This window comes from Varanus komodoensis, unplaced genomic scaffold (genome assembly GCF_004798865.1).
Source record: "Varanus komodoensis strain SLA01 unplaced genomic scaffold, ASM479886v1 scaffold36, whole genome shotgun sequence".
NCBI classification, from domain to species: Eukaryota; Metazoa; Chordata; class Lepidosauria; order Squamata; family Varanidae; genus Varanus; species Varanus komodoensis.
Window position 1 is genome coordinate 7,066,965 of NW_025335873.1, and position 25,213 is coordinate 7,092,177.

The window sequence follows — 25,213 nt, forward strand, 5'->3', positions numbered from 1 at the left end:
CGACTGGCCCAAAGTCACCCCGTTGGCTCCATGGCCGAGCAGGGACTCGAACCCGGATTGCCTGAGTCCCAGTCCCACGCTCTTCACCACCACACCACACTGGCTCTCAAATCTTGTGCTGGAAAGTCCTTTATTCTTCAAAGACACACATATTCATTCGAATTACCTTCTTTGGAATTACTCCTTGTCTCTTGGAATTTATCGCAAGATTGATGTAAATAGATTTTCCTCACCCTTTTTGCACCTGAAGAATGCATATGAAATAGTGGAAAGATAGAGAGATAAACTGCCTTAACACAATGGGCCTCACTCCGTTTCCATGTTTCATTTTCATAGAACTGTAGAGTTGGGAGGGCCCTTAGAGATCATCTGATACAGGCCACTGCTCAATGTAGGATGAACCTACAGGGTCTGACATGTCTTGAGTGAAGTCCCCCACCTCTTGTACGAAACTGTTCCAATGACAATTGGGCACTTTTAAGAGCGTGTTTCTGCATAGTTTAAGCACAGATTCTAGTCTTGCCCTATGGAACAGCACCAAGTAGTTATGCTACATCACATTTTGAAGATCCAGAAGTGTATTTACCATTCTGCATTCCAAAACTGTTTTGATTTGTTTTGGGATATGGTTTTTTTTAAAAAAACGTTCTTCAGTAATATACACATACAGTGAAATATGTATGGTGGGACCATTTCCTCCTTGCGATCGGAATAAACAATATGCCTGGGTGGATACAATATTAATCAATATCTAATTTCATAGTTGGGCAACTGTTTTTAATGACTATGTGCTTTTGATACTTTGTTGCAAACAAAGAGCTTCAGTTCATTCCCATAAGCACTTGTCAAGGAAAGGGCAAATTCATTTCCTTGTCATCATGTAGAAGCCAAAAGGCTCATTAGGCTAATTAAGAAGAGGCTCATTGGGGCTTCTGCTCATTCAAAAGTGGCAGAATTTCCATCCTTCAGGGGTCATAATGGGAGTCCCCCATACTTATCAAAAATTGGAGACTGAAATCGGTTAGGGAAGAAATGCAACTTAGCAGCACACCAGAAAGCATCCCTAACTCAGCGCATAATTCATGAACATCCACGGGCCTCACATCACAAACCATGTGGCCACCAAGCATGCTTTGCATTATGGATGCCCCACTCGAGTTACGTGGGATCTTTCTCCAACGCGATTCACAAGTAGCTCTTTTCTTCCAAAGCTTCCAGTATCATCTCTCGAAAACCACATTCGGGAAGAGTTCACCTATTTCAAGTGCTCGTCTCAGCGGGGCTCTGCCCTATTTCATTGGCTCTTTCCTGGTCAAGCCAGGCTATGACATCAAAAAGCAGTTAGGTCTGACGAGATCCTGGAAGACATGATGGCCTCACCTCACCCTCTGGGGGTATCCAAGGCCAAGATCTGGAGCGTGCATGGAACTGGTCTCTGCCTTCTAAGAAGGATCGGTGGGTGGAAAGTCTCAAGTTGCCAAGCACGTGTTGCATTCTTAGAGCTACGCTTAGCATATTGTTCGACTGGAATGGATTGATGGCTAGACAGATGGTTGCTTCAGTAGTGATTGCTTTTTGGTGAGGACCGAAGCAACAAAACACCTTTCATCGGTTCCGCAAGGACCTCAGTCATACCTCAGTCATACGTCCCCTCCATTGTTACTCCTTCTGTTCAGCTACAAGAGGTGAGAGCAACAGGTCTTCTCCATCTGCATGTTGTCATTCTTTGCAAAGTCCTGCCCAACCCATCACGACCCCATGGACAACACTCCTCCAGGCCTTCCTGTCCTCCACCATCTCCCGGAGCCCACCCAAGCCCACACCCTCCGCCCCAGTGACTCCATCCAGCCACTCCACCCTCTGCCATCCCCTTCTCCTTTTGCCATCAGGGTCTTCTCCAGGGAGTCCTTCCTTCTCATTAGGTGGCCAAAGTATTTTAGCTGGAGTCAATGTCCAGGTGGCCTCCATGAGCCACGACTCCACCTGATTACCATTCATAATGGATCCATACAAAAGGGAGGTTATCTGAATTTGCTTTTCCCTCTCTGTCCTCCCCAGTTCTTTATTTCCCTTTCCTAGCACAGCCCTTAAATTAGTATAAAAATCATGATTAGAGAATGTAAAATGCCTTGAATGGTTTGGTAGAAAGGTGAAGCCTACAACTAGACAGATAAAAAAAAAGATATATCGATAACAGAAGTTTTTATACAGTCTCTGGACTAATGGACTAACAGCCAGTTCAGGATCACTCTGAATTAAGTTCCCCTGAGTTCAAGGAAAATTACTACTAAGCATGTAAGAAAAAAATGGCCACCCACACGTTCCTGGCAGATATGGGCATTGTAATATGCATTGTAGGTGAAGGACCACTTAAATTAAAAATAATAATTCTCTTGCTCTCTCATTTATGTCTCCCTTTGTTTCACTTTATGCCCACATACACCGAAGATTTAAAATTATGCACATCCTTAATAAACTGCATCCCCTGACAAAATCAATGCAAAATCAATACCGTGTTTCCCAAGGTATGCTTTATCTAAACTTCTATGTGGAAATGCTGAGAGTATATTTCCATTGTCTATAAATGAGTTTCTATTTTCCTTATTTCTGTGAATCCTATTAAAAATAGGCTTCACCATGAGTAATGCATTCTTTATCTTCTTAGGGTATGGTCCTATCACCTTCCGATGTTCCCTGAAGGAGCTTCTACAACCTTGGAGCTGAGACTCGGAAAACTACAGCTGACATAGAAAGAAATGTACTGAATGCCACTTCGAGGACACAGTCCGGAAGGTACAGTGGGGAAGGTACAGGCACTGATCGGAGGAGAACGGGGCCCATGCGTTCCACCCGCCCCTCCTTGTGCTCCAGCCTTCCTCCTTCCGCCTCCCTTGTTCTGAATCTTGATGGCCAAAAATTGCCACATAGATGAACTGGGTGATGGTGCTGCTGGATAGCAATGCCTGAGGAATCCAGTTTGGTGGTGGGGATCTACTGGTTGTCCCTGGCTCCCCACACTCTGGCCCATTTGCACCAAGTGTTGAGGTGGGTATCTGGCCGGATGTGAGTGCTTTCCTCCACCCACATGCCTTCTGTGAAGGTGAGGTTCTGCTTCCATATACATGACTTCAGGATGTTGCGTACTTTGCTCAAGGAAGGGACTGCCACCACCCCGAGGGTTTGCAGATGAGCTCTTGGCCCGGGCTGAACACTGACGTGCAGAAGAGCAAGGTTCCCTCGTGGTGGGAAGGATCCTTACCATTACCTCTCCCTCCACACACTGGATGTGCACAAGCCTTTGAGATTGGGGAATTATTTGCATCTGAATTGACTTTGGATTGTGCATGGGATAAAAATATCCCTTTTCCAAACAGATGCTGGGTTATAAATATTTGTCTGGATAATGATGGCAACTGTATAATCTCATCCATTTAAGCGTATAGGTTCAGCACAAACCAGGAGATGACAATGATGAAGAAGACGAAGACGATGATATTTATACCCCACCTATGTCCAGAGATTAAGAATATTTAGTTCACATCAGCAATTCCATTTCTTTCTGGTTTGTTTACGATCATTGTTCCTCATCCTCACTTCAAGAACCCTTCTGGGTATTTCGATGCCATCTTATTTATTGGTAAGGTTTCTATACCGCTCTATATTCCAGTACGGAAATTGCAGAGTGGTGTGCAATGCAAGAGAGAACAGATAAAAAAGAACGGACCAGTATATTTAAGGCAGCATCAGTCTGCTTTCATATAGTCTGAATTGCTTGATCCGGCCAAATATGGAAGCTAAGCAGGCTTGGTTGAGATCTGGATGGGTGACCAAAATGTTGGGAACTGCCCAGAGAGATTTGACTACAAAACTTATGTTGTTGTTAGTCGCAAAGTCACGTCCAACCCATCACGACCCCATGGACAACCTTCCTCCAGGCCTTCCTGTCCTCCACCATCCCCTGGAGTCCACCCAAGCTCACGCCGACTGCTTCCGTGACTCCATCCAGCCACCTCTGCCTCTGCCGTCCCCTTATTCTTTTGCCTTCAATCATTCCCAGCATCAGGCTGTTCTGCAGGGAGTCCTTCCTTCTCATTAGGTGGCCAAAGTATTTGAGTTTCATCTTCAGGATCTGGCCTTCTAAAGAGCAGTCAGGGTTGATCTCCTCTGGGACTGACCGGTTTGATTGCCTTGTGGTCCAAGGGACTCGCAGGAGTCTTCTCCAGCAACAGAACTTATAATATCATCATCATCATCATCATCATCATCATCATCATCATCTGTCTGGTTGGTCTAGGAAGGCTTCCTGAAATAATAGTTTTTGGGAGGAGGTTTAAAAAAAATACACTGCTGGCACCTGCCTGACCTCCAGAGGCAGGGAACTCCATCAAAAGTGGCCTCCATACTGAAGGTTCTTCTCAAACTGGGCTCCACTTGGGCAACACGGACAGATCTGCCTTCACAGTGAAACTTGGTAGCCCACTCCTTTTGAGGAGGGCAAGCTAGAAGAGATGCACTCAGTTTCGTAACACCTGGAAACTGAGGGAACTAATGAGGGTTTATGCTCTACAAAGTTTGTATAGAAGTCAGAGATGCTCAGGTCTTGAATAATGTTCTGCTCAACTATTCCTGTTGGGAAAGTAAACCAAGTGTATGCACTGAGAAGGCAATTAATACATGTTCTTGAGGAAACTCAAGATGTAGTAAATCAGACATATCTCTGATAACCCAGCCTGTAGTCTATCTCTCTTATATCTCACATTTTGCTTCGACACAAGCTGAAGGCTGTACCTGTTGTAAATCAACATCAAGCAAGCAAATGAGACAAGCGTTTGCTAAATGGTGCATCTGTGATTGTTCTAATTTGCATACATAGTAATTGGGTAAGTTTCTATTTCCCTCTCTATAACCAAGGAATACTAAATATGCAATGGGCATTTCTTTGTGGGTGGAAATACTTGTACCTTTGAGGGGAAACTTCACCAGCTCAGGGCTTTTCCTGTAATTGCTGGTGTGCTCACTTCCTACTTACTCAGATGACCCTAAACGCAGAGTGGAGCTCCTTTCCTTCCATGCTTGTCTGAAAGGTCTTTCTTTCTTTGGTTGCACCAAGAAGCCTTGAAGAAATGTGTGTTGGCTTGACGTTTGCATAAGAAAAGTAGGAGAGGGGAAGTTTTACTTGACAGCCTAAACACAAAGTGACCCAGGGGCCAAGTTCTGGCAACGCCTTGAATTGGGCCCAAAAATGAAGGCCAGGCAGCACCAGGAATCACAGCCCACTTGTACTCAATGAGCTCTGGGTGTCTCACCAACTTGGGGGTCTAAAAGAGCCTTCTTCCTGGCTTTGTTCTGCAGCTTCTTTAAGGAAGGCCATGGTGTTTATTTGCATGCTTGGGGGTGTTTGTTGTTGTTGTTGTTTGTTTTTAATGTGGGGGGGGAACGGTTGTGCGTGTGTTGAAGTCAGGGGAATTTGTGCCACTCCAACCACAATTTGGGCAATTTGTGTAAATTCTGCCTGCAGTTTGCACAGTTTGTATTATGCAAAGCAAGCCAATGGTGATTGGAATTTATGTGAATTTCCCCAGCATTTTTTTAAAAATGCAAATTGCAGCCGTCTTTCAAACTAGAAGATCTCGTGGCAGCTTGATTCACATCAGAGCAAGTCAGCAAAGCACCGAGTTTGCAGGCTGGACTCTATGGGACCAATCCACACCAATCCACTGGAATGTTGTGGTCCAAAGCACTTGGACTAGGTGAGCCTAGCTCTGAGTGAGCCTAGGTCTGGCCCACCCATCTTCTAGGTCTGGGAGAGCCTAGCAGATGTCAGGAAGTTCAATCATAAATATTCATTTATTTAAATATAGGTACTACATTATTCATCAAAATGATCCTCATAATTGATTTAAACCTTGTGTTTTAGATTACGAGGATTTGGCCACAGTCCTTCCTGGTTTAGGTTTGACCTCAATCTATCTGGCTTTGGCCAGCATTGCTGTGGTGGGAACCTCATTCCAAACATAGATATGTAAACATTCACCGGTAGGAGACGAAGTAGTCTAAAAAAACCCAGAGTGAGAGATTTCCCCTACCAAGCACTTTTTGCACATAATTTTGAATTTGGTCTGTTCCTGGATGCTCAGCTGGGCTTGTATTAGAGCAGCGAGACTGAAACACAGGATCAATGGGAAGAATATTCCCGCAAAGTCTTTGGATGCCAGAGGCAAATCATTAAATAACTAAGTAAAGGCAGCTGCCCTCTTGCCACCTCCCTCACTGCCATGACATCTCCAATCGCCCATAAAAGTGAACTCAGATTTCTGGAGTCTCTCATCAGATTAAAAATGGAGCACTGCCTTCTCCACAGTGACCACTTAGACCAGTGGTGGCAAACCAATGGCACGTGTGCCGCAGCGGGCACGCAGAGCCCTCTCTGTCGGCACGTGAGCCAAGTCGCCCCAAAACCCTTCCCAAAAAAAGAGAGAATTCATAGCTAAAGCAAGAGATTTGTGTGTAAATGCTTCGTTGTTCTTACGTGCTGTCAAGTCATCCCTGATTTTTAGTGACCCTGTAAGTGAGCACGCTCCAGAATGTCCCAACCACAACAGCCCACTTCAGCTCTCCCAGATCCATTTCTGTCCGCTCCCTCATGAAGCCCATGCATCTCACAGTTGGTCTTCCTTTACTTCTTCCGCCTTTGACTTTCCCTAGCATGACTGTCTCCTCCAGGGAGTCTTTTTTCTTTGGATGTGACTCAATTGTGATGTTAGGCTTGCCATTTCTGCTTCTGAGGTGAGCCGTGGCATGATTTGCTCTTGGACGCACTTGCTGGTCTATCAGTCCAGGGTATTCACAAAGCTCTCCTCCAGCACCGTGTTTCAAATGCATCCATTTTCTACCTGTCAGCTTTCTTCACTTCCAGCTTTTTCACCATGTGTTGCGATCAGGAGGAAAGACAATAGTGTGGATGATCTTGGCCTTGGTCAAGGTGAAACCATGGTCTTTCTGAGTTCCTTTTATGTAAAAGTTGTTGTTGTTAGTCACAAAGTCGTGTCCAACCCATCGTGACCCCATGGATAACATTCCTCCAAGCCTTCCTGTCCTCCACCATCTCCCAGAGTCCAATTAAGCTCACACCCTCCACCCCAGTGACTCCATCCAGCCACCTCTGCCTCTGCCGCCCCCTCCTTATTTTGCCATCTATTGTTCCCAGCATCAGGCTCTTCTCCAGGGAGTCCTTCCTTCTCATTAGGTGGCCAAAGCTTTTGGGTTTCATCTTCAGTTTCTGGCCTTCTAAAGAGCAGTCAGGGTTGATCTCCTCTAGGACTGACCAGTTTGATCGCCTCGTGGTCCAAGGGACTCACAGGAGTCTCCTCCAGCACCACAATTCAAAGGCCTCAATTCTTCGGTGCTCAGCCTTCCTTATGGTCCAACTTTCACTATGTAAAGGTACAAATCTGTAAATAATTGCTCTAATTTAAATGCAAATGCAGCCATTTCATCAGGGTGTGGAGGACCACAACCAGGTTCCCAGGTGCTTGGCAGGTGCTCTGCCATTGGGTCCCCACAGCTGAAAGCCAACACCATGAGAACAGGCAGGGTACTTTGTGAAGTTGTGTGAACACATTCCCTGTCTCCTCAGAAGTACAATGTGGCTAGGAAATCCAACATTAATGTTGTTTGTTGCTGTTTTTAAATCACAGAGCGACAATTCCACAAAACAATCCAACGAAAATGACTGAAACGGTGGGATGAAACCTTTGCACTGTCTTTTTCCTTACATGCTGTGGCATCACTTGGCTTTGCCTTTAAAGGAAACATTTTGATCTTTTGTTCTGTTTGCTGCCTTCTAGTGTATTTTTGATTGCAATGGCGGCTATTTTAACTTGTTCATATTTTTACCTTGTGTGCTTCCCAGAGAATTTCTATAATAAGGTGGCACATAAATAGAATAAAAAAGAAAATGGCATTGTCCATAATATTAGGGGAGCCATCAAAACAGATGCTGCAGAAACATGATAAGATCTCTAGCAGGGCTTATCAGTAAATAATAGCAGCAGGAAGTTGCCGGCTTGGACAAAGCACTATCAAGCGAGACTCGAACAGGGCCCATCAGATATGCTCATTCAAGGGACTTGTGGAAAGGAAGTTCTTTGCTGTTTGACAGAAGCTATAAGGGAGAGAGTGGGAGACAAAGAGAGAGCGAGAAGATGCCGAAGCAGACAACAGGGGGCGCCAGTGTTTGCAAAGAGGACTGCATTTTTGGGACTCTCCTTCAAGGAGTCTAGTCTCTCCCCAACATGGTCTCCAACCGCTCTTGCTCCTCACCTTCCTTATCTTCGTTGCTACCACTTGCTGGCTTGGCAAGTAAACGTCCAGCAAGCGTGTAGGCCCTGGCCTAACAGACTTCTCTCCATCACTGCTGTTCCCTGGGCCAGAACAAGATGAGCAGGTAGAAGTGGCACGAGGAGTCCCTCTTGGGTGCTCTTGGCAGGTGCTCACCTGAGGACACCAAAGTCCAACGAGACCACCAGACTTGCCTTCATGCTAGTCCTGAGTACATGGATCACCAAAGACCATGGAAGACGCAATGGAGCCTCCAAGTATGGCCTTCATTCATGAGCAGGCGTTCCATGATGTCACGAGCTGGCCCCTTGCCTCTTTCCTTCTGGTTTCAAACTCAAGATAGTCCTCTGAGGTGCAGCTCTTTCCCAAGAGCTCAACAGATTACCGAACAGCATGAACCTGAAGTAGCCTTCTATCAAAGTTGAGGGAGAAGCATTCACACATGTCAAGGGCTGGATCCAAACTGGAAACTTTCCCTCTTCCCTTCCCTTCCAGTAAAACTTCTGACTTCGCCCTCAGGTACTGCTTGACTGTAGGAGTACCAGAACTTCTCTAACTGGGGCTCCCATCTCTCCCATCGCCTCCTTACTGTGTCAAGATCCAGGTCTCACATTTGCTCCAAGTCCCATGCTGGAAACCCCTTTGCCCCCACCCGCCAAAGCAGGCCAATCCTCATGTTCTGCTGGAGAAACTTCACTAGGTAAACTTGGAAGGTCAAGATCTGATCCCTGGCTGTCTCCTCACCTCTTTTTCAGAATCCAGTGAAACTACCTGACCCGTCTGCAGTGAACAAGACCTGGGCCCACTCTGTACACACCTGGCAGAAGGCAATCCAGAGCCATCAAATGCTTTATAGCACAGCATCTTGAATTAGAGGGAGGAAGAAATTGAAAACCTAAGCAAGGGGAGGGAAGCAGTTCGTTTGCTTTGCATTTTAATCTGAACGGACTTAATTTACAGCTTCCAAAATCATACAGCAACCGGAAGACAATTACCCTTTGGTTTTCATACTTCCCTGGATACGTTCTCTCATTTAAATATAATGTGTTCCAAAAGGAACGTGCTAGGGAAATGTGCGTACCCAAACTGTGTACATTAGGGAAAATAGCTTGTAAATAGGTATGTATTATGGGGAATTGCTCATCAAAAATTTGAGGGGGAAACTGTATGCATATTTTCATTTATTATTCATTTTAAAAATCCATAAATGGATGCAAAACAAGACGAAACAAACTTGTGCTTGAGGGCAGAAAGATGACTCTTATAGAGAATAAAATAGACAGTTCTGTCCATCTTGGCCTCAGGAGCAAAACATTCCCTATCGATAGCACTGGGTCAGGAGATACACCAATTCTATTTCTGTTCACAAGTCATGTGAACCTGCCCTGTTCTCAACCCTGAATGTGAATACAGACAGGACATGTTTTCACTTTCCTAAAATTGCATTCCTAGAATCATAGAGTTGGAAGGGGGCAGAGGGCCAGAGGGGCCACCCCCTGCTCAGTGCAGGACTCCATGCCTCTCAGATGGCTGTCCACTTGCAAAAGAGGGCTCAGTCCTGCGCCCACAAAGTAAGAAAGAAGTTCCAAATTTGTCATGCATGTATCACTGCAGGCACACGCACGCGCGTGCACACACACACACAGACACAGACACAGTTCCAGCCATTGGTCTCCATAAAAACTCCCCCTCTGGGTCCATCCAGCAGACATGTCATTGCAAGCCCATCATGAGGTTATCCTGTATCAAGAGATTCTGCTGCTGCTTATGCAGAATATTGAAAATAATCATTTTAACAGGGGAATATTTTTAGAGCCAAGATTCAAAGCCGCTGCCAGCCTAACACAATAGACAGCTAATGACTTCACCGGGACCCCGCTGTCTTTCTCTGATGTACCACCTCTCCGCCGACCCTTTTGTTCTGTTCAAACAGGGAGCAGCCCATAATGTAGCTCTTGAGGGCCAAGGCATTGTGCGCTGACCAATCGCGAAAGGTTTTGTCAGTTATTTGTTTGCCAAGTAGCTCACGGCACAATGGAGCATGATGCAATTAGGACTTTGCACGTATGAAGTTCAGGTTCAATTAAAGGAGGAGAAGCAGGGAAGCTAGAAAGAGTCTGCATTTATTAGCCATCTCTGTTCCATTTCAAAGAAGACACGAGAGGGCAGGAATGAGTAACTTTCCCTGGAGAAACAAGGATGGAAGGAGGGGAATGGGAAATCAAACAGTGTTTCCTCTTGCACTGTGAACTGACTGCGCAGGTAGCAGCGCCTTCCCTTCCTCAAATGAATGCACAATCGGTAAAGCTGGAAGAGCACTGTTCCTCTTGGTATATGGAGACGGCGTTTCTCCTCTCTCAGGAAATCCATGGAAAGGCACAGTGCTCCTATGCATGCATAGAACAGCAAGTTTTGAATTTTAAAATACAGAAAGAAAAGGGATAAGAATAGCAGTATTTCAACATGCCATTAAAATTTAGATCATTGGGTACACCTGTTCAGGAAGGATGTCGATGGCCAAAAATAATAATAAAAAAAATGGAGAACAGCTTGGTGAATTATGAAGTGTATGAAAAGCATACTGTGAGAGGAGGATATGTCATGGATTCGATCTAAAGAAAGGTTGTGGGGAGATCCCTTCAAACAAGCTGTTTTACTTCAAACTTACAGAAGTCTCTGAAGAATACACAGCAAAAAGCTGCAGCAAGGGGTGTGGAACTGGAGTTGCTTCTTTCGTAAATGTTTTCAAAAGCCAGACGAGCATTTGTTAGCTGCCTGTATTGTGTGAGAGAACATTGTTCATGAAGTTGGTGTGATACCAGGGGATAATCACAAACATTCCAACTTCTTTGGGAGGTAAGGTTTAAGATGAGAGGGGAGGGGAAGTTGTCCAATGTGCCTAAGTAAAACATCATGGATTCAGGAGCAGCTTCTAACAGCTTTAATGTTAAAAAAGTAGAAAGGAAAAGAGAGAAGCCATGTGGTTGTTAATGGAGAGCCCACCCCTTCTTTGAAAGGATGTCTGACTTGGAGAAAATTCAGCGAAAAGCACCCTGGGGTTTTTTTTGGCTGCAAACAAATTGAAGAATTCCGGGGGAGGCAGGCAGTTTTACACCCTTGCAATTTTAGCAGTAGATTAGAGCACTGCAGCAATGGACCCCATGACCCAGGGAGGTTGTGGCCTCTTCCACACTGGAGGCATTCCAGATGCAGCTGGGCAGCCACCTGAGAGGAACAGTTTGACCTGGACTCCTGCCCTGAGCAGGGGGTTGGTCCCAATAGATTTATGGGCCCCTTCCAACTCGCCTATTCTATTATTTTGTTAGGGCTGTTTCGTTCAAAGGGCTTGAGGAAATATAGTAGGCAGTCTTCCAAAAATATAACATATACCTCCTACCCTCATAGGAGTGGATCGCAGACACACTAAGAACGTGAAAAAAGAATAGTTACTTTTTCACTTTTTTGCCTTGTCGATGGTTTTCTCCAGGCAACTGTAGTGCAGAACTGCATTGCTATGTTGCTGAGTTCCCATCTTCAGTGCAATTGCAAATCAATTACCTTTCAGGCCATAGACTTTGTTTAAAGAGACAGAGCAGCCTTTGCCACAGTTTTTCTTATTCTTGCTTCCATTTAAATGAAGCGTGTCTTCTGCACACCTTTTCTTTCCATAAGTGAAGGGTGGGGGTGAGGCACCTATAACTACAGAGCAGGTGAACCAAAACTGTAGGATTTGTACACACAACACAAATGGTTCCAGCAGGGAGAAAACAAAATGGCGCCATGTGTGGCCTCCAATTTCTTTACCCAAAGCTTGGGTGGAGATTTCTGGAAGGCCTTTTTATTTAGTTAGTTATTAAAACATTTCTATGCCGCCCCTTGCTGAAGCCTCGGGGTGGCTCACAGCACAAATAAAATACAATAAAATACAAAAATAACAATATAAAATTAACAATATAAAATAAATAACAATATAAAAGAAGTCGCCCTGGCCAGAGTTGTGCATAACTCTTCAAGAAGAGGTACATCTAAATTTTCTGCTTCTTCCACCTTGGAATTTTACATTCTCTCAAGACTTTTCTTTGTGGAATATGAAGATTTTTTTAAAGGTTTGGTAACTTGCTATCACCAGCGAATGAAAACAAAATACTTTGCCGTCTTTGGCACTAGCCTAAGTGGATAGGTACGATTCTTCTAGCATAGAAATTGCCATGTAGCTATTAAACTTGGGATAGGCTTGAAGAAAAAGATTCAGCAAACCCTAATTCAGAACCTGAAATGTAGTTGAGCACTCAGAATTCAATGCCAGGTTTTTAAGAACAAGTCACTGAAAACCCCTCGCCTGGGTCTTTGAGCCTGAGGGCTAAATTCAGTTTTCAGCAAGTGACTGGGGTCACATACCAGCGAGCTCAAATGCAAAATGGGCAAGGCCAAGGACAAAAAGATAAGGTCAAAATATCAAAACTACCAGCACAGTTTAGATTAAAGCTTCCCTGGAAAGAGGCAAAACTTCCAGGCAGGCTTTGCAGAACATGTGAGCTTCAGTTAGATCCATGGAGAAGTTGTCACAACTCTGATCTTGTCTGTTCCTGCCAACTTTCTCAAGCAGTAGGGATTGGGCCTACTGACTGGGCAGAAGGAACTCAAAAGCATGTGGGCATAAATTCTGATGTCAAAGAAGAGCGGCTGGGAGAAGTGGAGAATGAAGCACCATGGCCAGAAGAAACGAAGATAAGAGAGTCCATCTGCCCTGCAGCTTTGAGAAACCAGAATCTTTCCTTTCTTGAGGTACTTGAAGGTGAAGTGGGTATGACAGGTCTAAAGGTGAGATATGCATTATGAGGGGACCAATGAAATGCGGTGAGGCATTCTTGATTCTCCAAGTGGTTGGCTCAGAGAAACAAGGAGTCACCTTGGGTGTCTGGTTTTGGGAATTGTGGCTATTAGTAAGGGGAGGGTGTTAATTCTAATTTGTCTGAAATCAACTTCCAGCTGGGCCATATTGCATTGATCACCTGATTCTATAGAAAGCTAACGCAGCTTGTTACTTTTGCCATTGATTTCTGTAAAGCAGTTAATTTGTAACCTAAAGCCAACTCCTCTTGCTTGCAGGTTAGCATAATAAAATCCTGTTGATTAGAAGAACAGTCCCTGTGCTTAACTCTGAAGGAGCTGAAAGGAGCGTTCCCCACAACCGAGGCCCTCAGTCAGGGTGGGTTTTCTGTGGGTCAGCTCTCTGGCTGCAAGTCTCTTTGAATGCCATAGAATTCTGCATTGCCGTTTGCTTTTCACTGGAAGCTGAATTTTTGAATATACTGTTCTTGCCCCTCTTCTCCTCCTTGCCTGCATTCTTATGAGTTCAGAGAGACCAGCTGGGCTTTTCCCGCCTGCCCCACCCCAAAATGAGATGACATCAAAGTTGTCTCCTCTCTCTCTCTCCTATTTGCTTTGTTTTCTTGCTTTCACATTCTGAGCACCTCAGGCAAGCTTATCAGTGGCTACTAGCCTTGCTGGCCATGTGCCACCTCTTCACCTGTGTACACCAGTTGCTGGGGAGCTTGGCCAGGCAGAGATCTTGCACTCATCCTGCTCCATGGATCCTGTGGGCAGCTGGTTTGCTGCCATGTGTACAGACTGACTGAATGGGCCTTGGGTCAAATCCAGCAGGACTTTCCTTACGTTCTACTGCCTTCTACCTTCCCTTCCATGTTGTACTTCTTAAGAGGCACCTGCAGAAGTTTTCAGCCCAGCCCTTGAAGATACCCTGGCCTGAACAGATTAACTGGATGGTTCATTTTCTCCCACGGTCTTGCTCTTGGTCTTTCCATTTAAATCCATCTCAAATATGTGCTGGTTTTTCAATTATGATGAATTCTTACTGAAATGTAACTGAAAACATGTTCTCTCCCATCTCTGTTTGAGTCCCCGGGGTTTCGCACAATGTTTTTTTTTATAGGAGCTTGGGGATGGGTAGGGAAGCATGGTCCAAAGTTGAAAGCTCTCCAAGCTGATGAAGCCCAGGAGCAGTCCAGGAGCAAGACGCAGGTCAGTAAGTTCTCAGAGTACAGTGGCAGAGAAGGTTTTAGCTAAGCTGTAGTGAGTACACAGAAGGTAATGATCGCCACCCATTGAAATGGCTTTCAAGGGGACTGGGCGACTTCACGGAAGATGAGGCTCTCTGGGGCTAGTCGTCCTGAGGGTTGTATGCGACTTCCAATGGGGCGGTGCTGGTAGGAGCCTGTTCTGCTGGTGGGTTTCCTGCACAAAAGATCTGTCAAGGAAGATCACGACCAAGACAGCAACGTTTCAAGGTGCCGGGACCGGATGCAAAGTGCGACGAGGGTCCAAAAGGTCCACCAGACAAGTGGACTCTGGAACATCATCGTGGCCTGTGTCTAGAATAGACACAGTAGAGAGGAATGTTTCTTGCTCCGACCTGGAGACCCTGGGGATGAAACCTGGGAAACGTTGCATGCAACAAATGCTCCACTATGGATCTACTCCCAACCCCATTTGATTAATTCTTACGCACTGTAGCAGCACCAGGACTGAAAGAAATCAGACCATCTTCATTTGAAGCATGTGCTCAGCCATTGACCTACGGGCCTTTCCCATCTGATGAGGGACGGGGCTTGCAAAGTGCTCAGTGAGGCCTTTCAAAACATTCCCCCATATGAGTCCAAACAATGATTTAAAATCAGTAACTAAAAGCCAAGAAGCTCCACGGGCACGACAAATTTACAGGCGTAAACAGCTCATCAGACACAGTCAACAACTTTCATTTGACTATGCCCATCATACACAGCAGGAGATAACCAATAGGTTCTCATTTCTCCCAGCATCCTCAACTCTTCCAATCATACTTCTTCGTTCTATTTTTCCCCATGAAGACCTTACCAGCCATCACCTTTACCACCTAAGGCAGGGCTCAATGAGCTTCCAGTAGAAGGGGGCCACTCTCAGCTCCTCAGAATTGGCCACTCTCTATAGAAACTCAACTTCCCCAGCATTTTCAGATGATGTGATTTGAAAGGCAGTGCGGTTTTTCCCATCACTGCAGTAAGTGGCTGCAATCTTTCCAGTGCTAGACAGAGATGAGTGACAGAACCAGGAACAGAGGGAAGGGGGGGGGGCATTTGTTCATACAGAGAAGTACCCCGGGGTTTTCATCAGTATCCAGAAAGATTTGTTTCTGCCTCACTAACAAACTAAAGTGAAATAGGAGGGAAATTTCAGAAGGGTTGCCAAGGCAAAAAGACATCGAAAGAAACATCGAAAGGAATAAAAATCATTTGGATCAGATTAAAATGAATAGATCATGTTTCATTGTACTGCACTCTCAAAACATGCATTCTCATTGTCTGAATTAGAAATTCAGAGAGGAGGACAACATGTGGGAGAAGAGAAATGGTCACAAATTGACTATATGATAGAGGATTTGATTCCCATCAAAAACAGGAATTCTCACCTCTCTCTCTCTCTCTCTCTCTCTCTCTCTCTCTCTCTCTCTCTCTCACACACACACACACACACACACACACACACACACACACACACACACACCAGACTGCACTGTGGGATCAACTCATTTGGTTCACATCCAGTTTTGCATGCTTGCATTGAAGGGGCAATAACGTTCGATTTGTGCAAGATATGGCCATCAGACTCTCATCTAACACCCAGACAGTCCTGTGGTTGGCTCGTTTTAGTCGATGGATTGAATGGTCAGACCAGGAATTGTGGAGAGCATTTTCGATGGCAATATGTATCCACTTCCATACGTGTGGTCAACCAGCCCTGATGTATTTGGGAGGCTTCCTGCTCTTTCCACCCTGGCTTCTGGTCCTGAAAGGATTGCTGCAAATAATTCTAATCTTATTTCAACTTCAGTGACTGCCTGTCCGTTGCCTTGTTAGATTTACAGTTCTCAAATGGATTTGGAGGAGCTGGAGGAGCTGGAGTGGCTGAAGCCCTGCTTGGCATTTCACAGATGGGCTCCAGACCAAGACAGCTCCAGACCAAGACAGCTCCAGACCTTGGACAGCTCCAGACCAAGACAGCTGCTGCTAGACCAAAAGTGAGCAGCCTTGGTACTATGATTCCCATGATCCTTGACTATTGGGCATGTTGTTTAAAGCTTTTGGGGTTCATAGCCCAAAATATACTAACAGCACCAGGGTATCTAAATATGATATATACAGAGACTAACAAACAAAAAAGCATCAAATGTAACCTTAGCTATTGGTAGATGGAATTAATTTAACTTTTCCTCCCTTCACAGAAAAAAATATGAGTAAAATAGATTGGCTTCTTGGGGAGTTTCTGAAAAAAATTTTAACTGTTCTTCATATTATATGAAATTATATTTTGTCTCTTTTCCATAACCTGCAGAAAGACTTTGACAAATATTTCTATACATGTCTTGATACAAGATAAAAGTGTGCTATGTTTTATTTATTTTAATGGTCATTTTGAATTTGTTTTTTACTTAATATCTGCTGATATAGCCATTTTTCCTCTGAATAAAAACAGCAATACAATACTGTACAGTTTGGGGACCTTAGAAAAAGCTGCCTATCTGAGCCTTTAACCTGAGAGAGGTAAGAGGAGAAGCCAAGAATATTTCTAGGTGGGCAGAGTGCTTGGCTTTCTTTCTTTAAACCAGAAAAGACGGGCCTGACATTATTTGTCTTATCTGGACAAGAAATATATAAAATCTTATTTTTGTTAGACAAAACGTGGCGATGCTTCCAGCTTTCCCTTGTCTATATTTTCTTCTCAGACTTTTTACCATGTTCATTTGTGCTTGCCTCTGAATTCTTTCTAGCTTGTTAACTTCCACTTTGCAGTTAGTGCAAATAACATAGACGGAAGTTTCTCCCAGTGGTGAATTGAGTGTTACCTCCAACTCCAGCCTCATGTGCAATGTTCACAAACCCTCTGGCGACACACAGAGTTTAAAAAAACCAAAAAAACACTCTTTTACAACTCTGTTTTCTCCTTCACCAAACTCACACCTAACAATAGCCTCAGCAGTGCTTCTCTTCTGTTAAGAAATGGGCAATTGCCTACATAATAGAACTCTTTCCATCTTATTTGTCTCCTGGAAAGCTTGAAGGCTGCAGGCACTCTAGCAAGCTACAAACGAGGAAATTGTTACTGCAGATGGGCCTCCAATCCATACTGCAAACACACAGAGTGCTCTCCACCGAAAAATGAAATTACCAATAGCACATAATTAGTTCTTAATTATTTATCATTTTTTGCTTAATTACTGCCACTCACAGGCTAACAGGTGATGAAACTCCTGGGCTGCATTTATGAAATGTTAAGGGAGGATTTGCAAGCTGCTGCCGTCTTTGATCCATTGATAAAACATTTCAGAAAAGGACTGGTGAATGGAGGAAAATGGGCATTATGGGATGTAGCAGGAGAGAAAGCCCAGGGAAAGAGTATCCAGAAAGGAGCGGGTGGTGATGAGGCAACTGTGAAAGAGTGGGGTGCATTTAACCTGAAGAAGAGAAGATGACGGGGACACCTCTGGTCCTTTCCTGAAACCTGACCATACTGGGAAAGAGAGCCCATCCACAGGTAAACTTGCACCCCAAACCTCACCTACCTGTCTACAACGATAAGTCCTCCTCACAGCAGAGGCAAAACCGAGCAGTCTCAATTCTGAAACGTGACTCTGCTCAAGCTTTTGGAAGCCTGTGACTTTAATGCATTCATGCCAGCAGGTGGGCTAAAAGGCCTTTTACTCAGTGCAGAGTGAAAAGTTTGCTCTCCTGGGGAGTTGATGGAAAAGGTCTTTGGAAATAGCCTTGTGCAAACAAATCCTCAGACCTCCATCCACGCGGGAAAAACTGGGCATGCCTCTTTTGATGCTGGAAGGAGGAGACCGGGCTGACTCAAAGGATCTCCCACATGCTCTAGCATGTCAGACTCTCGCATTCCAGCAGCATGGGGAGCTTTGCATGGGGTTTGGGGGCTAGTCCACTGGCCTGGGGCTAAGGAGCCCTCAGTTCTAGCCCCATTTGGCCATGAAGCTCATGGGTGGTTTGGGTTGGTCACTGACTCTTGGCCTAACCCGCACCATAGGACTCTTGTGAGGAGAAACATGTAGAAGCAGATGGAAGGCACCTTGGGCTTCTTGGAAGAAAGAAGACCGCTCTTGGTTATAGTAGTAATATTAGCCTGGTTAATGGAAGCTCCATTGATGGGAGATACCTGGGGGAAGTATGCTATGAAATCAAGAGCTTCAGTGGGCTTCTTGCACAGACATGGTGCTGCTGGTGCGCTTATTAGTGCGTCCGTGTTCCATGAAGCTTTCTCAACAAGTGAGATGCCCTGAAGAACTAAAAAGCTTCAAAGGCATGAAACTGCTGGACTGGACCTTGTTGTAAAAGAAGAATAGAAGGTCCTTGATGGGTTGGAGCAAAGGTGCATCAAGCAGGGCACCTCATTTCCAAGAAGGGCCAGAGAAGCTTCCGAGGAGCCCAGAAGCAATGTGGGATGGTCCCAGCCCACCCCTGGTATCTTCCCTTCTAGTAGCAGCCCCGTGGATTAAGTTTCAGGCACTGGCTGCTCCCTAGGCAACCCACAAGCCAATTAACTTTCAATTAAAAGGTGCCTGGGCTGAAGGACATGATGCAAAAGAGGAGGAACAATGTGTCAATTCAGCACTCCCTCTTTTTCTACCACCACTGCCTTCCTCCAGCTCCACCTGCTCAGGGGGATCCTTGTATCTCTGAATGTGGACCTACTTATGTGTAAACGTATTTATTTATTCTTTATTTATTTAGGGGACTTCTATGCCGCCCCATTCGCCAAAGCCTCGGGGCAGCTCACAACCATAAATAAATAGAATCCAATAAAACAATATAAATTAAGTCACCCTGGCCAAAGAATAAAATAAATAAATAATATTAACAATTAAAATGACGTTTGAACAAAAAGGTCTTCGCCTGGCGCCGAAAAACAAATAACGACTGCGACAGGCGGACCTCTCTGGGGTGCAGAGAAAGCCCTCCTCCGAGTACTCACCCTCCTAATTTCCTTCACAGAGGGTTCCCAGAGAAGGGCCTCTCCCGCTGATCTCAAGGGGCGGGCATCTATAAACTTCACAACCGAATGCGAGTGAGGAGGATCCCAGAGACTCCACAGGGAGGAAAAACCCCAGTGTGGGAGGGGAGCCTTGTTTCTCAGTAGTCATTCTATGTAATCAGCCTCTCCTCCTCAAAGGAGCCCCATTAGTTTCCCTCACAAGGCAGCAATGCTCTCGGGTGCAAAGTGTTCGCCATGTTTCACACCTTAGTTGACCTCAGGTTGATGGCGGTTTCTCCAGTGAACGTTCCTGGCTTGGTGGCCATGAGGACGGAATGCAGTGACATGATCCTTGCAGAAAAGCTGGGATAAAAGTGGGAAAAAGGAACATGACTTCCCAGATGGAGTTCAGGCTCAATCCAGTCCAAGCCTAGAAAAGGACGGGACTCCCAGCACTCTCTTCATGTGAGGCCTTTCGTTCTGTCTAAACATGGCCAGCATCATTCCCTTGGAATGATAGTGCCCAGGAGTTGCAGGGGGGTTCCAGCAGATATTCCGAAGCTAGCACTTCTCCAAAGGTCTTGCCCCTGCTGCATGCAAGTGTTCTCCTATTTTTTTCCAAAAATATTCTACTGTCGTCCGCACTGGCGATCAAGGAATCAAAGGGCTAAAGGTAGCTTCTTTTTTGTTTTGGAACTAAATTTAGTCATTTTGACGCCCTGTGCATGCCACTGAGCGGCAAGAGGTTATGCTCAGCTTGGAAACAAACTTGACGTATTTGCTGTTATGCTGCTTGGAGTAGCTTTGGCACTTGGACCCCTGCATGACACCCTGTGTGACAACTGTGTGAAAGCAGACCTGGACTTCTAGAACTTCCTCACCCCAATTAAAGAGTTGCTCCCAGTGCTCAGCTGAAATCTACCTTCCTGCCGCTTACGCCCATTAAGTCTGGTCCTGAGCACTTTGGCGACAGAGTACAATTCTTAGCAATTTTCTTTGCGGCAGCCCTTTAAATCCATTTTCCAGTTTAAGTGCTATTTCTGAACATCCCTCACTTCAGGGGAACCATTTCATGTTTACATAAAACCCCTTCTTCCTACCCAATTCAGTGCTTTATTTGTTTCTCCATTCACCATGCCTATCTTATCCATCAAACGGAGAATGGAAACCCTCTAGCTACAGATTACGCTAGATTTGGGTTGCATACAGCTCTTATTCCCAGTTAGATTAAGTATATATGTTAGGTATGGCAGAAATGCTATTTCATTGATGCATTCTTTTTTCCCTGGAATTCATAAACCACTCCATATCTAAACAAGATCCCCAGTCATGAACAGAAATGAAACAAAACGAAATGGAAGAAGAGGAAGAGGAAGAGGAGAGAATTGAAATTCAAAGTTATCATAGCAGTAAAAATAAACTTAGTGTTTGTAAAATATCCAGTGTAGGCAAAGGCCTGCTTAGAAGTAGGTCTTGTTGCTTTCAGTGAGATTTACTCCTAGATAAGTGGGTATAGTTTTGCAGCTTCTTTTGGTCTGGATTAGTTAAATCTAGTACCTCTGCATCTCACAGATTGTTGGAGTTGTTGGCTCGATTGCTGTTCAGGGATAAAAATGCTTTCACCCTTCTCCCAATTTCCTGAGCAAACCTTCCTTTTGCACTTGCACAAATTTGGCACTGTGCGAATTTGTACATTGAAAATTATGTGTATTACTATTCTATCTAGGCAAGGAGGGAAATGCACTCTTTAAAAAAAGAAGTTTTATGTATTTGTGACTAAGATTCTACGAAGTAAACAAATTGGTCCAGTCTACAAACCAGTGAGACTTTTTACTTTTAAAGATCCACATAGAAACATGTATGTATGTGCTTATACACTTTTCCTACTATAGGTAGTTCTGTGCGTATCTTTTCCCCAAATATATCTATTTCAGTGCACCCTTCTTGCTAAGCGATGCAGCCTTTATACACTACTTTTCCTTATTTCTCTGTGCTCACATTCATTTTTTTAAGGTGCATGGATTTTTGCATATCCCCTGTTATAGAAACAGAGGAAGTCAGAAGGGGTCTCCCGGGCCATCTAGTCTGACCCCTGGCTCTAGCCGCTCCGCTCACAACATGCCTACCATGTGCATGTCTATGCACATATTTGTTGTCTCATGGAGAACTGCAACGTTAAACTTGTAAAATAATGCATCCTTATAAACAACTTTATTCCAGTTTGCTACTGGTGCAACACATTTGTATTCGGTAAATGTGTATAGATCTTGGGGGGCTAGATTTAGAGCATTAGACTAATTATAGCAACAGACATGGAACAAGGTGATCTGGGTTCCAGTTCCCATTCAGCAGGAACTTGCAGTCATGTAGTTCGCTCAAGCCAGACAGTCTCCAACTCCCTCTCTCTCTGCAAAACTTAGGTATATGAAACATTGCAAACTGGTTCCATGTGAGTTTGACCAACTTTTGGCACATTTCCATTTTTTTCAACTTCTGTGAAATTGCACAGGTTATGCGAATAGGAAGCTGAGAACTCATCTCTAGTGCCAACTGTGCAAATTATGCTTTGCACAAATTGCAGTCAAATCACTGGATCCATGTTGTTGTTGTTGTTGTTGTTGTTGTTGTTGTACCGAACATGAGAACTAAAGAACCCCCCTCCTGTCTCTGAATATGCATCCAATACACATTGGATTTTTTTTATTTCAGATTTGGACTGAAACCAAGCCTCTGTTCTGCCATTTGCACACATTTACACAATTTGCCCGCTTTTGTGTAAATGGAGAGCCAATTTTGCTACATATTGTACTGCAGAAAAGAGAAGAGAAAAGAGAGACAACAAAATGAAGCTACATCAATGGAATGGGACGGAACAAAACGAAGCAATAAAATAACTTTGCAGGCTGGTTTGACTCAAGGACATTTCCAAAGAATGGACAGAATGGAACCTGTGGAACTGAGTTGAGAAAACCTGTTGGATTTTCAGCTGCTATAGTCCAGGCTACCAAACAGGGTTGTTGTGAGGATAAGAGGAGAAGGAACCCTTTATGTTCCTCCTTGACTGAAAGGTGGGCTAAAAATCCATCTAAGGAAACAATGTCACCCTGGTGCAATAAACCAACATCTCCATTCCAAATACATTCCCTGTTTCCATTCGATTGTCAGAGTAATTAAGGAGTGAAGGTTGAGAAGCCTGTTGTAAAATGAATAAGCTCCAAGCCCGGTTTCATTAGGGATGCCAGGCCTCCATCGACCTGGGCAGACTCGGCCTGTGAGAGATGGGAAATGATGCTATTAAATTCAGCTCAGTCAAACACAGCAGCTCCCTCCCTCTGTCGCACCTTGGAAGAGCTGCCATGATGAGCCAGAAAGCAAAGCTGATGAATTTCATTAGAGGGTGTGTGTGTGTGTGTGTGTGTGTGTGTGTGTGTGTGTGTGTGTGAGAGAGAGAGAGAGAGAGAGAGAGAGAGAGAGAGAGAGAGAGAGAGAGAGAGAGAGAGAGAGAGAGAGAGAGGAGTGTGTGTGTCTGTTAAAACAATACAGGATTTACATATCTAGCTTCTGTTACGCTCACCTCACAAAAGACATTATAGAATTATCAGAGTGGTGCTTGCCAACACTACCTTGAAAATACCCAGCGTGGCCTGGGGACACTGAGCCCAAATCGGCTTTCTTCAGCCTGGTGTTCTCCAGACGTCACCCCTGCCAGCTGGCAAGCCAGGGGCACCTCCGGGCGGTTTTGCACTCCTCCTGCTCTGCAGCACAGTGAGATCACGGCTTGTGTGTGCAGTGGGAGAAGAAGAGAGAGGTCTTCTAGGGTGTGTGGCATCCTGGCATCACAGCTCTTCCTGCCTCACCTCCCCCAGAATGCAACTCTCCAAAGTCACTCTGGAACCTCAGAGAAAAGGAACCAGCATGGTTCTTTTCACCAATCGTAATGGGAGTCCAAAGCCTGTTCTGCTTGGGGGTATGTGGGATTGAGATGTAGAGACATAGAAACAGAGCGAGTCTACCCTCAATGCAGTAGAGAATTGTGCATGTTTATTTGGTTTCTTCTTCAGCATGAAATCTGCATCAGACGAACTGATGTGCCTCTAGGTATGTGCTAACCAGAGGACTTCTTTCTCATTCATGTATGTATTTGTTGTACTTATACTCCACTTCAGCCTGTGCTCTGCCTCTTAAGTGCACAACAGCTCTGTGAAGTAACATAGAAACAGAGTGAATCAGAAGGAGGTCTCCCAGGTCATCTAGTCTGACCCCCAACTTCAGCCGGCTCCTCTCATAACATGCCTACCGTGTAAGTTAGGTGAAATTGTTTCTTGAGTGTTCTTCTCTCTTGGGTGATGCATTTTAAAAGGCATATTTCCAAAGACCAAAACAAGGGCAAACTATGTGCAAAATTCAATTTGGACAGAATCTCACAAAGGCAAAATACAAAGCTTCCTTCTCCCTCCCTCCCTCCCTTTCTTATTTGCCTGGTGTAAAGTACAAACAAATCTGGTAAATTATGGAAAAGAAAGATTGATAGTTGAGGATTCTGTTTAGGGGGCATGATCATGTAACAAACAAAGGCCCTAACAGTATTTGGGGGCAGGAAAACGGAAAGGATGCAATTAAGCATTGGCTGGAAAACTGGGGTGGGAGTTCCCCACAACATCAAGTTTAGCTATTGGAAGTAGTTTGGATCCCGAAATTCTGCTGTTCCTTGAACTCGGCTGCAAGCTTTTCCCCAGGAGAAAAGGACAGCCATGGCATCTTGAGCTAATTGGCCATCAGGACAATAGAATGGAGGATCAGTCTTACGCCTCAGCTCTTCAAAGCCCGGGAAATTGATCCCTCTTGGCCAAACTTGATTCGCAGGACCTGAATGGTCCCCCAGACGTCAATTATCCTCGACCCAGGAGACTTGCTTTGCACGTGTCCTCATCCCAGGGGTGGATGTTCTCTGCCCATCTCCCAGATAGTGCAGCAACACAAGGGGACAATTAGTGCTATGGATGGACGAGCTGATAAATAAGCTCCAGATATCAACCATCACACCAGCTGTGGAAGTCTTGGCAAGCAAAGTTCCCCTGAAGAGTTCATTTGGAAAGGGCAGGGGACGTCCCAAACTGGAGGAAGTCATTCTTTTTCCTTGTTAAGATGCTTGGAGGACTTGAGGATCTGCAGCTCCTCAAGCTAGAAAGCGTGCATCTTATTTTCATCAGATGCATTTTTTTATTTTCCATAAAATGCATTGCAATCTGGAAATGCAAAGATTTGTCCATATAAGGTCCATGTTGGGTTTTAAATAATGTGGATTGAAAATTAAATGGATGCAAAGAAAACAAAAAATTAAACTGGTCCGTCCTAGAGGAGATCAACCCTGACTGCTCTTTAGAAGGCCAGATACTGAAGATGAAACTCACATACTTTGGCCACCTAATGAGAGGGAGGGACTCCCTGGAGAAGCCCCTGATGCTGGGAACGATTGACGGCAAAAGAAGAAGGGGACTGCAGAGGATGAGGTGGCTGGATGGAGTCACTGGGGCAGTGGGTGTGGGCTTGGGTGGACTCCAGGGGATGGTGGAGGACAGGAAGGCCTGGAGGAAGGTTGTCCATGGAGTCATGATTGGTCGGACATGACTTTGTGACTAACAACAAAACAATCAGTCATAGGTTCTAGGAGGTTTCCCAGCTGAGATGGATGGAGCTCTTGTTGAAGACCTGGCCAATCTGTGGCATGCAGAAACAGCTGTTGAGAGTGTGGTCTATAGCAGAAGCTCATATGGTTCTAAAAGAGATGAAGCAAAACAGGAGAAAGCTTGCGTGCAGATGGGGAAAGGCGCTT

General features: G+C 44.9%; 1 long non-coding RNA gene across 1 annotated transcript; it reads left to right on the plus strand.

Moving 5' to 3' along the window:
- Positions 1-14: 14 nt before the first annotated feature.
- On the plus strand, positions 15-22,383 carry LOC123028395. Its single transcript, XR_006415673.1, has 3 exons — positions 15-1,685; positions 2,666-2,793; positions 22,090-22,383. It is a non-coding gene; the product is annotated as an uncharacterized LOC123028395 (long non-coding RNA).
- Positions 22,384-25,213: the final 2,830 nt, after the last annotated feature.